Source organism: Octopus sinensis, linkage group LG2 (genome assembly GCF_006345805.1).
Source record: "Octopus sinensis linkage group LG2, ASM634580v1, whole genome shotgun sequence".
Taxonomy (NCBI): domain Eukaryota; kingdom Metazoa; phylum Mollusca; class Cephalopoda; order Octopoda; family Octopodidae; genus Octopus; species Octopus sinensis.
In genome coordinates this window covers 192,597,509-192,612,703 of record NC_042998.1, presented here as the reverse complement: position 1 = coordinate 192,612,703, position 15,195 = coordinate 192,597,509, and the positions used below count along the sequence as shown (strand labels likewise).

Here is a 15,195-nt window from a genome sequence, read left to right as displayed (position 1 = left end):
ACCTTTTCACTATACCTACATTGTCCAACCCATGCCAGCATGGAAGGCAGATGTTAAATGATGATAATGATCGTGCATGCGCACACACACATACACACGCATGCATGTGCACACGTGCACACACACATACACACAGAGTGTTCGATAAGAAGAAATAGTCATAGCTGGAATAATAATTGTGTAAACTAATTAAGGTTAACAGTCATCTGTGGCTTCCGTTGACTGCTTAAGTTTAATGAGATTTCCTCGGCAACAGACAAAAGCAACCGAATTCAGAGAACGTACAAAAGATTGGGATTTTAGTTTCAACTAGCAGTATCGCCCGGCGTTGCTCGGGTTTGTAAGGGAAATAACTATATAAGCATTTTTAGAGAGTTATAGCCAAAAAATAGCAAAAAAAATGCATTAAAAATGGAAAAAAAAATGATGGTAAATTTTTTTTTAAATCATTGACTCATCGTAGACATTTTTTAGAGAGTTACTTCCCTTATATAATAGCGAAAAAAATGCATTAAAATGGAAAAAAATGATGGTAAATTTTTAATTAAATCGTAGACTCATTGTAGACGCGCGCTAATACCCAGAAGGGCTCGATATGAATCACGACTATAAGATACCCGGTTTTGGTTAAACTGCACCGCAAAATGTGGGAGTAGTTAGGAATCTAAATCGTAGGAGAGAGACACACAACTTCACTTTTATATATAAAGATTAGATTTAAAGATTAGAATAAGATTAAGTCTAATACTTACATGTATAGCTTACAGACCAGGCCATTACCTTACGTATGCCACAATTCAAAAGTCAACTTTTAAATATCAAAGATTTTATATTTATTTTGTCAGAAAGTCAGTCCCACATAGCAGTAGTAGTAGTAGTAGTAATAATACTTCAAATACATACAGGAACAATCTGTCACATGTATTCATTCATATCACAGACATTTTACGACACAATGTGTATGTGTCTATACACAAAAACATAGATGATATATATTGATTGGTGTAAGTGAATGTCTATCTGTTCCAATGTGTCTACAATATACATCTCGTGAGTAAACAATTGAAGGTGTATGTATGTGTATATAAAAGAAGTTTTGTGCTTGTTATTTTATTTCCCTGTAAAACATGAATGACTTAACCACCTGTTACTAACTAGCATAACGTATTTCAAATTGCTCTATTTCAAATTGCTTTCTAGTTTCCATAATTCCAATTTGTATACTCTTATTTAGTAGATTTGAAAAAAAAAAAAATAACAAATTCAGATTTCATTCAATTCAATAATGCTTTTACATGCAAGATAAATCTTCATTATGGTCAACATAAATCACTACGTGTGGTAAGTAGCCTGCTTAACTAACCACATGGTCCCGGGTTCAGTCCCACTGCATGGCACCTTGGGGAAGTGTCTTCTACTATAGCCTCGGGCCGACCAAAGCCTTGTGAGTGGATTTGGTAGACGGAAACTGAAAGAAGCCCGTCGTATATATATATATATATATATATATATATATGTGTGTGAGTTTGTCCCTCCAACATCGCTTAACAACCGATGGTGGTGTGTTTACGTCCCCGTAACTTAGCGGTTCGGCAAAACAGACCGATAGAATAAGTACTAGGCTTACAAAGAATAAGTCCTGGGGTCGATTTGCTCGACTAAAGGTGGTGCTCCAGCATGGCCGCAGTCAAATGACTGGAACAAGTAAAAGAGAAAAAAGAGTAAACATCAATACTTCTACATAAACTTATATTTCTCACAGCATGATTAGGTCATGACCTCAGCTTAGATTTCAAATGGGTCAGATTTTAAACTATTGCATTCTGTTTTCCTTCAGTCATCAAAATTGCTCTGGCGAAAATGACAAGCAATAGATAATCTTAATGTTCTGTAGACTCCCTGAGAACTCTGACTCTCTCATATCCTTCATTAGGCCTATGGGTAACAGATTACACTGGAGCACCCTCACTCCCTACCCTGGTACCCTATAACTTTGTCTTTTTGTACAGCCAGCTGTCACTCACTCTTCTCTGGGCTACTTCTAGTGTCACTCACCACCTTATCTTTTCACTCACTCCTACCTTTGTCCACCTCTCTAATTATCAATCTCTCACCTTCCAACTTCACCCCCAAAATCAAAGGTGGGGTGGGGCAGGGAGCAAATTTCATCATATTCTTGCTCCCTTTTCCCCACCACCCATTGTACTAGTCCTTCTCAAATCATAACTCTCTCCCAACTTTCCTTCCTCAAGAACTTGAGCAAATATACAGGCCCTGGATTATCGAGTACTCACTACAGAGACAGTCTTGTCCCTCTCGGCAACCGTTTCTGCTATCGTGGCACTCTCTCCTATTTCCCTCATCAGTTCACATCTTAGGTTACTGACTACTCTATGTAATATGTACTACAAAGCACTCCTGTGCTGGTGCTATGACAGAACCTCCACCCTTCTGTGTTCTCTCTACAGTGATTAGTAAGTAAAAACAACCTCTCTAGTACTGGTACCTTGAAAAAATACACCCAGTACACTTACTTACTTGTACTTGTGGCGACATTCACCCTGGGCGGGTTGAGTCGGCTTCTTCTAGCACCCTTGAGGCATCTCGAACCATGGCAGCCCACGCACGACGGTCCTGCGCCAGTTCACTGGAGATAGCAAGCCAGTCACGGTTCCATCGGCCGGTCCTGTGAGCATGGAGAGGTCCTCCTTGATCGTCGTAACCCAGGTCTTCAGCTGCCCACCTGGGTGTTTCCGCCAGTTGGGAAGTGGAGTTGGGAGAAGGACATCACGACTCAGTTCACCCACCGGACACCTACATGCATGGGCAAACCACCGCAAGCGCCGTTGCAGAAGGACAGATGGAAGGGGCCGCAGAGACAGGCGAAGTCGGAGATTGGCGGTGGGAACATGATTCACCCGACAGCAACGAAGAATGCACCGGAGGCAGTCATTGTCGAAGACTTCCAGTCTTCGTTGATCGACCACCCGCATAGGCCACGTTTCACAGCCATAGAGAAGCACTGTACGAACGATGGCCTGATATATTCGCCCTTTGGTCACCGATGAGATCTCCCTTCGGTCCCACAGACACACTCTAAAGTAGCTGGCAAGTGAGCAGAGAAAGCATAAAGTTGTGAGGTCCCTTTAGTCCTGTGTTGCTAAGGACTATTCAACTTCACTAGGGTTGATGCCAAGGGTTAAAAAGAAGGCACACAGTAGACTGGACAGTGGTTTGCAATAGGAAGTGATAGAATAGTGGTTTGTGATATCTGGTTGTAGAAAGCCAAATGGCACATAGAAGCGCCAGTCTATAGGAGAAGCGACACTCAATAAGAAATGGCACTGACTGTGACAGCCTATACAAGCATGGAAAGCAAATGTATGATGATGATGATGATGGTGATGATGGTAATGATGATGATGGTGATGGTGATGATGATGGTGGTGATGATGATGATGATGATAATGATGATGATTGTTATGATGATGGTGATGATAAAGATGATGGTGATGATACTGATGATGGTGGTGGTGATGGTGATGATAATGATGATGATTGTGATGATGATGATGATGATAAAGATGATGGTGATGATACTGATGATGGTGATGATGATGATGATGATTGTGATGATGATGGTATATGACGATGGTGATGGTGATATAATGATGATGGTGATGATAATGATGATGGTGATGATAATGATGATGGAGGTGGTGATGGTGATGATAATGATGATGGAGGTGGTGATGGTGATGACGATGATGATGATGGTGATGATGATGATGATTGTGATGATGATGGTGATGGTGATAATGATGGTGATGATGGTGATGAAGCACATTAAAATTTCTTAAGACAAAGATGAGTGCATACACTGTGCTTTGCTAACAAATAAATACCCATGTTTTCTGAACATCTGGGCATTTTCTGGTTTGCCAATGAAACATATAGCTCACCTGTGAATTATATGTAGCATTCAAGTGCCACATGTAGTCGATATAAGTGTGTTAGTGTGTCACAGCACAGTGATTATAAAATGTCTATTCTGGATGTTTTTTGTACCTTCTCGAGCCATGCCTGGCTCATAAGGGCTAGTTTCCCGGTTTCTTGGCGTATAGGTTCCCCCACCTGGACAGGACGCCGGTCCGTCGAAGGTGAGCTGCAAGATGCAGGAGGAAAGAGTGAGAGAAAGTTGTGGCGAAAGAGTCAGCAGAAGTTTCGCCATTACTTTCTGCTGGAGCCATGTGGAGCTTAGGTGTTTCGCTCATAAACACACACATCGCCCGGTCTGAGATTTGAATCCGCGATCCCTCGACCGCAAGTCCGCTGCTCTAACCACTAGGCTGTGTGCCTCCACCTATTCTGGATGAACAGTGTAGATTGGAAAAAACCTACATTGGTAAGAGGGTTCCTTTAGGAGTAAAGGTTAGTAAGACATAAACTCTAAATCTATATCTTGCAAGGCGAGTCAGTGAGTAATAATGATGGCTTTGTTTATTTAATTCAAAACCTTACACAAGGAATATTGTAACACAGATAACACTTCAGTTTACTATCATCTATATTTTCCATTTATAGCAATATTTAAAGGACTTCTGTTCAACTTTAGAGATTATCAAAACCAGCAGTGGTCATAGGAAATGTAGTATTCGTATGAACTAAACAACTGTTAAAGAAAATATAGAAGCCTTGTAATAGCTGTAGAAATATTTACATTTAAATCTTCCTGAATTTGCTAGCATTGATTCAAGTGTTTATGCGTGTGTGTGTGTGAGAGAGAGAGGGCATGTGCGTGCATGCGTGTGTGTATCTCCTTTTAACCCTTTCACTGCAAAAGTCTGATATATCCACTCAAAATTACATCACTCTTAACTGCGGAAAACAGTTTTATACACCAAGCTATCTTTCGCTGAATGGTATTCTGAAGCGTTAACACGCCGGGCGAAATGCTTAGCGGTATTTCGTCTGCCGTTACATTCTGAGTTCAAATTCCGCCGAGGTCGACTTTGCCTTTCATCCTTTCGGGGTCGATAAATTAAGTACCAGTTACGCACTGGGGTCGATGTAATCGACTTAATACCTATGCCTGTCCTTGTTTGTGCCCTCTGTGTTTAGCCCCTTGTGGGTAATAAAGAAATAGGTATTTCGTCTGTCTTTACATTCTGAGTTCAAATTCCGCCGAGGTCGACTTTGCCTTTCATCCTTTCGGGGTCAATAAATTAAGTACCAGTTACGCACTGGGGTCGATGTAATCGACTTAATACCTATGCCTGTCCTTGTTTGTGCCCTCTGTGTTTAGCCCCTTGTGGGTAATAAAGAAATAGGTATTAGCTTGAAACTATTTTCTATTGAGAGATATGTCACAAGTTTACTGAGGCTTGGAGAAAATACCATTCTTTTTGTTTTTTCTTTTTTTTTCTTTTGTAGATATTAAACAGCATTACTGGAATAACCATGAAATATAATTTTGCAGTTAAAGGGTTAATAATTTCAGTCATTGGATTACAGCCATGCTGAGACACCCGCTCCATGTATATACTCTTTACTCTTTTACTCTTTTACTTGTTTCAGTCATTTGACTGCGGCCATGCTGGAGCACCACCTTTTAGTACTTATTCTATCGGTCTCTTTTTGCCGAACCGCTAAGTGACGGGGACATAAACACACCAGCATCGGTTGTCAAGCAATGCTAGGGGGACAAACACAGACACACAAACACACATATACATATATACGACAGGCTTCTTTCAGTTTCCGTCTACCAAATCCACTCACAAGGCATTGGTCGGCCCGGGGCTATAGCAGAAGACACTTGCCCAAGATGCCACGCAGTGGGACTGAACCCGCAACCGTGTGGTTGGTTAGCAAGCTACTTACCACACAGCCACTCCTGCGCCTATATAGTTAGTCAATTCTGTTCAAATTTAGAGATTATCAAAATTAGCAGTAGTTATGAGAAAATGTAGTATTCATATGAACTAAACAAAAGTTATGAACAAAAAAAAATGAAATTGCTTTTATTCGTGGTTTGGGATTTGACTGCCCTTTCTAGCATGTAAGGTGTCTTGTCAAAGGTTGTCTCTTTCATGTATAAATACTTAAATTGTTTGTACACTATTATGTGGTACTGGCAACGACCTCAACCGAGGTCGTTGCCAGTACCGCCTGACTGGCACCCGTACTGGTGGCACGTAAAACCACCTAAAACACTCTTAGAGTGATTGGTATTAGGAAGAGCATCCAGCTGTAGAAACTCTGCTAGATCAAGATTGGAGCCTGGTGGAGCCATCTGGTTCGCCAACCCTCTGTCAAATCATCCAACCCATGCTAGCATGGAAAGCAGACGTTAAATGATGATGATGATACTTATCAATCAAATACGATGACTGGCATAAGTGCTAAGAGTACCATACGAGTGAGATCATAGCCAGAGCAACAAGCTGGCCTCCGTGCTGATGGCACATGAAAAGCACCATTCAAGCGTGATCGTTACCTTTGTTACCTTGCTAGCACTTGTGCCGGTGGCACGTGAAAAAACATTCAAGCAAGGTTGTTGCTAGTGCCACTGAACTGGCACCTGTGCAGTGGCACATAAAAAACACCATTTGAGCGTGGCTGTTGCCAGTACCGCCTGACTGGCCCTCTTGCCAGTGGCATGTAAAAGCACCCACTACACTCTCAGAGTGGTTGGCATTAGGAAGGGCATCCAGCTGTAGAAACTCTGCCAGATCAAGACTGAAGCCTGGTGCAGCCATCTGGTTCGCCAACCCTCTGTCAAATCATCCAACCCATGCTAGCATGGAAAGCGGACATTAAATGATGATGATGATACTTATCAATCAAATTCGATGACTGGCATCCGTGCTAGTGGAGTGCTAAGAGTACCATACGAGTGAGATCGTGGTCAGAGCAACAAGCTGGCCTCCGTGCTGATGGCACGTGAAAAACACCATTCAAGCATGATTGTTACCTGTGTCGCCTTACTAGCACTTGTGCTGGTGGCATGTGAAAAAACATTCAAGCGAGGTTGTTGCCAGTGCCGCTGGACTGGTACCTGTGCAGGTGGCACATAAAAAGCACCATTTGACCGTGGCTGTTGCTAGTACCGCCTGACTGGCCCTCGTGACGGTGGCACGTAAAAACACCCACTACACTCTCGGAGTGGTTAGCGTTAGGAAGGGCATCCAGCTGTAGAAACTCTGCCAGATCAAGATTAAGCCTGGTGCAACCATCTGGTTCACCAGACCTCAGTCAAATCATCCAACCCATGCTAGCATGGAAAGCGGACATTAAATGATGATGATGATACTTATCAATCAAATTCGATGACTGGCATCCGTGCTAGTGGAGTGCTAAGAGTACCATACGAGTGAGATCGTGGTCAGAGCAACAAGCTGGCCTCCGTGCTGATGGCACGTGAAAAACACCATTCAAGCATGATTGTTACCTGTGTCGCCTTACTAGCACTTGTGCTGGTGGCATGTGAAAAAACATTCAAGCGAGGTCGTTGCCAGTGCCGCTGGACTGGCTCCTGTGCAGGTGGCACATAAAAAGCACCATTTGACCGTGGCTGTTGCTAGTACCGCCTGACTGGCCCTCGTGACGGTGGCACGTAAAAACACCCACTACACTCTCGGAGTGGTTAGCGTTAGGAAGGGCATCCAGCTGTAGAAACTCTGCCAGATCAAGATTAAGCCTGGTGCAACCATCTGGTTCACCAGACCTCAGTCAAATCGTCCAACCCATGCTAGCATGGAAAGCGGACGTTAAACGATGATGATGATGATGATGATTGTCTGGTACTTACTGATTTTGGAAAGCATGCTTAACAAGTTAATAAAGGCTAGAATGAATTCAGAATGTAAAGGATCACAACCAAATACCACAAGGTATTTTGTCTCATACACAACTATCGCTGCCATTCTTTTCTCTATATTTTACTTATTAATTTATTTTATATTAATTTGTCTATTTTATATTTGTCTACTTGGCACACTATTAAGCTTGACAGCTTTTAATGGCTATTTATCTATAGCTAGATGTATGTTTAATTTAAATAATGGAAACCAGTCAAAAACTTTCTTAAAGTCAATTAGAGACAAAGGTAGAATACTCTTTTACTCTTTTACTTGTTTCAGTCATTTGACTGCGGCCATACTGGAGCACCGCCTTTAGTCATGCAACTCGACCCCAGGACATTCTTTGTAAGCCCAGTACTTATTTTATCAGTCTCTTTTGCTGAACCGCTAAGTGACAGGGACATAAACACACCAGCATCGGTTGTCAAGAAATGCTAGGGGGACAAACACAGACACACATATATATATATATATACATATATACGATGGGCTTCTTTCAGTTTCCGTCTACTAAATCCACTCACAAGGCTCTGGTCGGCCCGAGGCTATAGTAGAAGACACTTGCCCAAGGTGCCATGCAGTGGGACTGAACCCAGAACCATGTGGTTGGTAAGCAAGCTACTTACCACACAGTCACTCCTGCGCCTATATATATATATATAATAGTGTACAAACAATTTAAGTATTTATACATGAAAGAGGCGACATTTGACAAGACACCTTACATGCAGAGAAAGGGCAGTCAAAACCCAAACCACAAATAAAAGCAATTTCAAAGGGAATGAAAATAAAAAAATTTTTTCTAGTTACCCTCAAACTTGAGTTTCTGTATTAATGAGCAAATAAATTAATTTGTCATCTGTACTTCATCAGTGAGTCACTAAAATTAATGCACGCTTATGTAGCAAATAACATACTGAAAATACACGTGTTGCATACTTATACATTATATTTTCAAATCCACCGTGTAAGTGCAATTACATTCAGTAGCAAATAATAATAGGATTAAAACTGCATACCAGAAAGGCTTTGAAATTACAAAAATTTTTCTGCGAAAATAATAAGGGTAGAAAATTTAGAAAAATTTAGGCGCAGGAGTGGCTGTGTGGTAAGTAGCTTGCTAACCAACCACATGGTTCCAGGTTCAGTCCCACAGCGTGACATCTTGGGCAAGTATCTTCTGCTATAGCCCCGGGCCGACCAATGCCTTGTGAGTGGATTTGGTAGACGGAAACTGAAAGAAGCCTGTCGTATATATGTATATATATATATATATATATATATGTGTGTGTGTCTGTATATGTTTGTGTGTCTGTGTTTGTCCCCCTAGCATTTCTTGACAACCGATGCTGGTGTGTTTAAGTCCCCGTCACTTAGCGGTTCAGCAAAAGAGACTGATAGAATAAGTACTGGGCTTACAAAGAATAAGAATAAGCATGGCCGCAGTCAAATGACTGAAACAAGTAAAGGAGTAAAAGAGTATACCGGTGGCTAACATGTGTAATAAAGTCAATAGACAACATATTTTCATATATAATAGTATACAAACAATTTATGTATGCTATTAAGGTTCTCATTTTTGTTAAATGAATAAATAATCCAACGTTCTAATATACGAAAGCTGATGAACAGACTAAATTGTTTCTCCATTTTCTTATTTGTATTATAAATTAACGGTAAAATATTTCTTTACCTTTACCCATTTAATACAATAAATAAGTTAATTGCATTGCAATTAAAAACATTTGTGTATTAAGAATTTGGGTATTATACCAACAGTATATTGGATAAATATTATCCCTTAGTGGGTTGGATCTATAACTCCTAACTTACTTCGAGTTATATATATATATATATTAATATTTAAATAATGAGGGAGATAAATTAATATTAATTTAATTAACATCAATTTAAAACCAGTAGCCTAGCATACAAAAATCTGAAAAATCAGAGAAAATTCTAATACATGTGTATATTCAAGCATATTCTAGCATACGGCCGACTACCTAATTTGTCTTGCCCTTTGAACATATACATATATATACATATAAATATATAAATCATAGTTATGGCCAGTTCATAGGGTTACCCAGGGTTTTGCATCCATAAAGCACTTGGCTTCACACATGTCTCATTGTCAGACCCTAATGGCCAGTAGCCTATAGAAGTTATAGACAAGACATGTGTAAAGCCAAGCGCTTTATGGATGTGAAAACCTGGGTAACACCATGAACAGGCCATAACTAACATTCTCTAAAATACTCTACTACTCTACCACTTAGTTGTGCTTCTCTTTCAGATTTATCGTTTATTGACAATTAATACACACACACACACACACACATATATATATATACACACACATATGTGCTGTACAGTGGGATTGAACCCAAGCTCACATGGTTAGGGAACAATCTTTTTAACCACATAGCTATACCTGCACCTCAATAGAAATATAATATTAGATGAGTGTCAAATTGTGGGTTCATATACCCTAACTCTATCCAATATCAGATTCACCAAGCCTTTTCCTAGAGGTGAACTATCCTAAGATTAGAGTAATTTTTCCTCTCTAAATATTTCCTCTCTTTATATTTGCAGAAATTGATAATAATGTTACCATACTAGTCATCACTAATAAACAATTCCTGCACAATTTAGTCATCCATGTGAACCTTTATCTTTGGAAGATCTGGAGGAAGAAACAGTGCTCATGTCCTTCACAGGACAAAATGTTGAAAATAAGCTAATTATGATGTCATTTTATAAAAATAATTCATTCCACTTTTGAAGTATTTGTACTCACTAGTTACTAATTCAGAACAGCACTAGTTTCTTCAGATTTGACTAATTAATTATGTGACAACTATCCAATCTGAAGATTTCAGCATCTGACAGCTATCCTTACAGTCATTACATCATCCTATTAGCAACAGCTTCCCTCACTATTCCGCACCTAAATTCTATAACAATACACATCACTGTGTTCTTTTAACCCTTTCGTTACTGTATTTATTTTGAGATGCTCTGTGTTTCTTTCAATTCATTTTAAATATAACAAAGGACTTAGTAAAATAACTTAGTTATCATTAAGCTAGTGTTAGGAACATAAATTGTAACTAAGGTTTGGTGGAGGATTTTAATTCAAAACTTATGAAACAAGACATTTGTACTACAGAGCCAGAGGTGGTTTCAGGCAAGTTGGTGTCAAAAGGGTTAAAGAGTAAGTTTTTTCCTATACTATTTATCTTCTTGATCAATAACTTTCAGTGACACTTACTCTTACTCTTTTACTTGTTTCAGTCATTTGACTGCGGCCATGCTGGAGCACTGCCTTTAGTCGAGCAAATAGACCCCGGGACTTATTCTTTCTAAGCCCAGTACTTATTCTATCGGTCTCTTTTGCCGAACCACTAAGTGACGGGGACGTAAACAAACCACCATCGGTTGTCAAGCAATGCTAGGGGGACAAACACAGACACACAAACACACGCATATATATATATATATACATATATACGATGGGCTTCTTTCAGTTTCCGTCTATCAAATCCACTCACAAGGCTTTGGTCGGCCCGAGGCTATAGTAGAAGACACTTGCCCAAGGTGCCACGCAGTGGGACTGAACCCGGAACCATGTGGTTGGTAAGCAAGCTACTTGCCACACAGTGTTAGGAACATAAATTGTAACTAAGGTTTGGTGGAGGATTTTAATTCAAAACTTATGAAACAAGACATTTGTACTACAGAGCCAGAGCCGGTTTCAGGCGAGTTGGTGTGAAAAAGGTTAAAGGTAAGGTGTTTTCCTATACTATTTATCTTCTACATTTTATGTACATTTTTTTCAGAGTCCACTTGTGTCTAGATAATTTCTGATGCGATTCAACTCAACATCATATGGATTTTCTTCTTCACTCATTGTCAAGCAGCTTCCTTATAGCAAAGATTTATTTGCATTAAGATTAATGTAAATAAATATTTGCCTATAAAATAGTTGAAACAATCTTTACTATTTTAAATTAGCATTTTAAAATATATTGTTGTATTTAGGAATGGTCATTTTGCCAGTTTAGCCAATAAAAACACACGCACTATATATTTGGTGTTAGCGTTATTTATTTATTACATTAATCCTAATCTTATTTCGGCCAGAGTTCTTTCGTCACACTCTTGTGACCTCACCAGTGGTCCTTTGCTCTCTTCTTTCTTATTTGTGTGTCTCTCCTTACTAACCATCAGCCATTTTGTATTTCTATTGTATGTGTCTTCATTTGCGCATGCGTATATCTCCTATGTGCGTCTATGTTTAGTTAGTGTGTGTGGGGGGGGGGGAATGCCTGTAATATTTAGTGCATGTATTTTTATTGGCTAAACTGGCAAAATGACCATTCCTAAATATAACAATATCTGTTTCAACACACGATTTCACATCAAAAATCTTGCAAAACAAATGTATAAACGTAATTTTAAAATATAGTTTTACTAGAATAAATTGTTTTACTAGAAGAATTTTAAACTGAAAAAAATCCCATGTTTTAAAATGTAAGCTATATTCAATATCATTCTAAAATATTTTCTGAATATTCTTATTTTGCAATTCTTAACAAATTTAGTCAATTGCTTAGTACTTAGCAGAGTTCTTTCCAAATTATGCCAGATCCATTCTGCTCTAGTTTTTATTGAGCAAAACTACAGGCATTATATAGAAATTCAGCATATTACTCTAAATTTAGTAATACTGTTGCTAAAATTGATGTATCTTCATAATCAAGGTTGTTAACTAAAGGCAAAATTCAAATAATTTTCCAATAATTTTGTACTTGGAACAAAGAAAATAAAATAATTTATCTAAACAGATGCAAATGACTTGTTCTAAGAGAATTAAATATTTCCTTGAAAAAGAAATCAAAATAACATAATGCAATATTCAATAATAAAATTAATTATGAGTGTTTGTTACAAAATTATAAGTAATAATTATATAATCAATAAAATTCATTTCCTTAAAAGAATAAAAACAATGTAAAGTATAGAATAAAAACAATGCCTGAAGATTATATTCAGCTCTTCTTGAAAACAGCCACTACTCTAAATTTATAGTTTGCTTTCTAACATTCTAACGTCCTATAGAATAAAATATTTCAAGGATCAAATTATTCTTAAAGCCTAAATTATCCATGTTCAGTTCATATAAGATTAAGGAATGTTTCGAATAAAAAAAATCTTCACATGCACACACAGACACAGCTATACATGTCGCTGGATACGTATACTTACTTTAATGAGTAGAACTCCATCATCATCATCATCATCATCAACATTTAATTTCCATGTTCCATGCTGGCATGGGTTGAACAGCATGACAAGAACTAGCAAGGCCAGGGGTTGTACCATTTTATAAAATAATAGTAATGAAATTATTGTATACAGTGCTCAGGTGCACCACAGCTTGTCAAAAGTGCATATAAAGCATATGCAGTAATGTACAAATGTCTGGAAAGTGAACAGTGTATGAGTCAGATACATGCTTGCATGTGTACGGAGGGGAGAAAAATCAGGTGTAGTGTTGGTGAATCTCAGAAAGCATGGAAGTTTTGAAGGATGCAGTGCTCCGACAACTAACAACTGATGCCGGCAGTTTGTTCTATGCTTCAGCAACTCTTAGCATAAAAAAATATTTCCGAAAGTCATGGGAGCTGTGCTGTTTTCTGACTTTGTAAACATGTCAACAGGTGTTAGACGGATGGAATTTGAAAAGGTGCTCAGAGTTATTGTTTGTAAGATGGTTAATAATTTTATGGGTGTCTGCCAAGTCAGTTGCTAGACATCGGAGTTTCAATATGTAACCATGCCCAGGGAAGTAAGGCATTCAGTATATGGTAAATGCCTGATGGAGGGTATTCTCTTGGTTGCACGTCGCTGAATGGCTTCCAGACGATTAATATCCTGAGCAAGATAGGGGTTCCAGACTGGTGATACAAATTCCAGGTGAGGTCACACCATAGCTATATAAAGCCGCAGAGAGATAGCCGGAGAGCAGCTCACAAAGGACTTGGTGAGTGATGCCAAGACAACCTCAGCCTTCTTGGCAATTTTAGACATGATCTTTCTAAGATATTGAAGACATAATACAATATGCTACTTCAGTTTCATGGTCAGATCATGATTGAACTTGGTGCACAAATATGTGACCGTCCATTCCTCAAGCAAAACCAAATTAGTGAAGCTTCTATTTCTACTGAGTAATCGATGGCCTCGCCTTACTGGCACCTGTGCCGGTGACATGTGTAAAAAGATTCGAGCGAGGTCATTGCCAGTACCGCCTGACTAGCCCCTGTGCCGGTGGCATGTAAAAAAGCACCCACTACATTCTCGGAGTGGTTGGCGTTAGGAAGGGCATCCAGCTGTAGAAACTCTGCCAGATCAAGATTGGAGCCTGGTGCAGCCATCTGGTTCGCCAGCCCTCAGTCAAAATCGTCCAACCCATGCTAGCATGGAGAGCGGACATTAAACGATGATGATGATGATGATGATGAAAGTTCACTAGTAGCCCCACCATAAAATTAGAGAAACAAATTGTATGAAGTTCTCTATCTCTCTCATGATCTGTCTGTCTGTTTGTGTAACTCTCTCTCTCTCTCTCTCTCTCTCTCTCACACACACTTATTTAGACATATAAATTATTCAAATGTCAATAATTCTGGAACAACTGCCAAATAACATAATTGCTTGCATGCAATAATGTTATTCAAGCAATCCTTAGAGTTTATCCAAAGCTTTCAATTTTGATATTTTATTCCTACAAAAGCATAATATTTGAAGAGTCAAGAATTGTTAACAGGTGTTATAGGGTTAAAAACAGGTGTTTTTCATTAAATATTTAGATATAATACTTCTAAGAAGTATTTCAATTACTACTTTTCAGCAGGTTTCTAATTAATTTTTTATAGATTATAATAATAATAATAATAATAATAATAATAAAAAAGTCACTGAATGAACTATATTAAATCATCATCATGCATATTTGATAAATGATTTCCCTCGTAAGTGGGGGTGGAGAAGAAATCATTTAAACATATCTAGACTATCAAAAGCCTTTATTAATCTTGCTGAAGCAATACTGCCATATTTATTTTAGCTTAGGTATACTTTAATTATCACCTGTTATGGTTTTTCAGTGCATTTTGAATTCTCTGACATAACCATTTTACCAAATTTGCCAGTAACACCTGAAGCTTTACATCAACAGCTGCTGTAGATTTAACAATATAGCAAATGGCTTATAGATAATTCCTCAGTTTTTAATATAAATTATATCCTGTACCTA

The 15,195-nt window shown here is 38.7% G+C and overlaps 1 protein-coding gene across 3 annotated transcripts in view; it reads right to left on the bottom strand.

Moving 5' to 3' along the window:
* Nucleotides 1-15,195, bottom strand: part of LOC115232440 (innexin unc-9) — a 677,230-nt gene that overhangs the window by 399,632 nt on the left and 262,403 nt on the right. The window contains exon 1 of one of the 3 annotated variants that reach the window (XM_036500606.1): nt 753-771. The exons of the other annotated variants lie outside the window; for them this stretch is intronic. The gene's annotated coding sequence lies outside the window, so the exon portion shown is untranslated. Of the gene's footprint in view, nt 1-752; nt 772-15,195 lie in introns of those variants that run through there. 3 annotated transcript variants of the gene reach the window in all.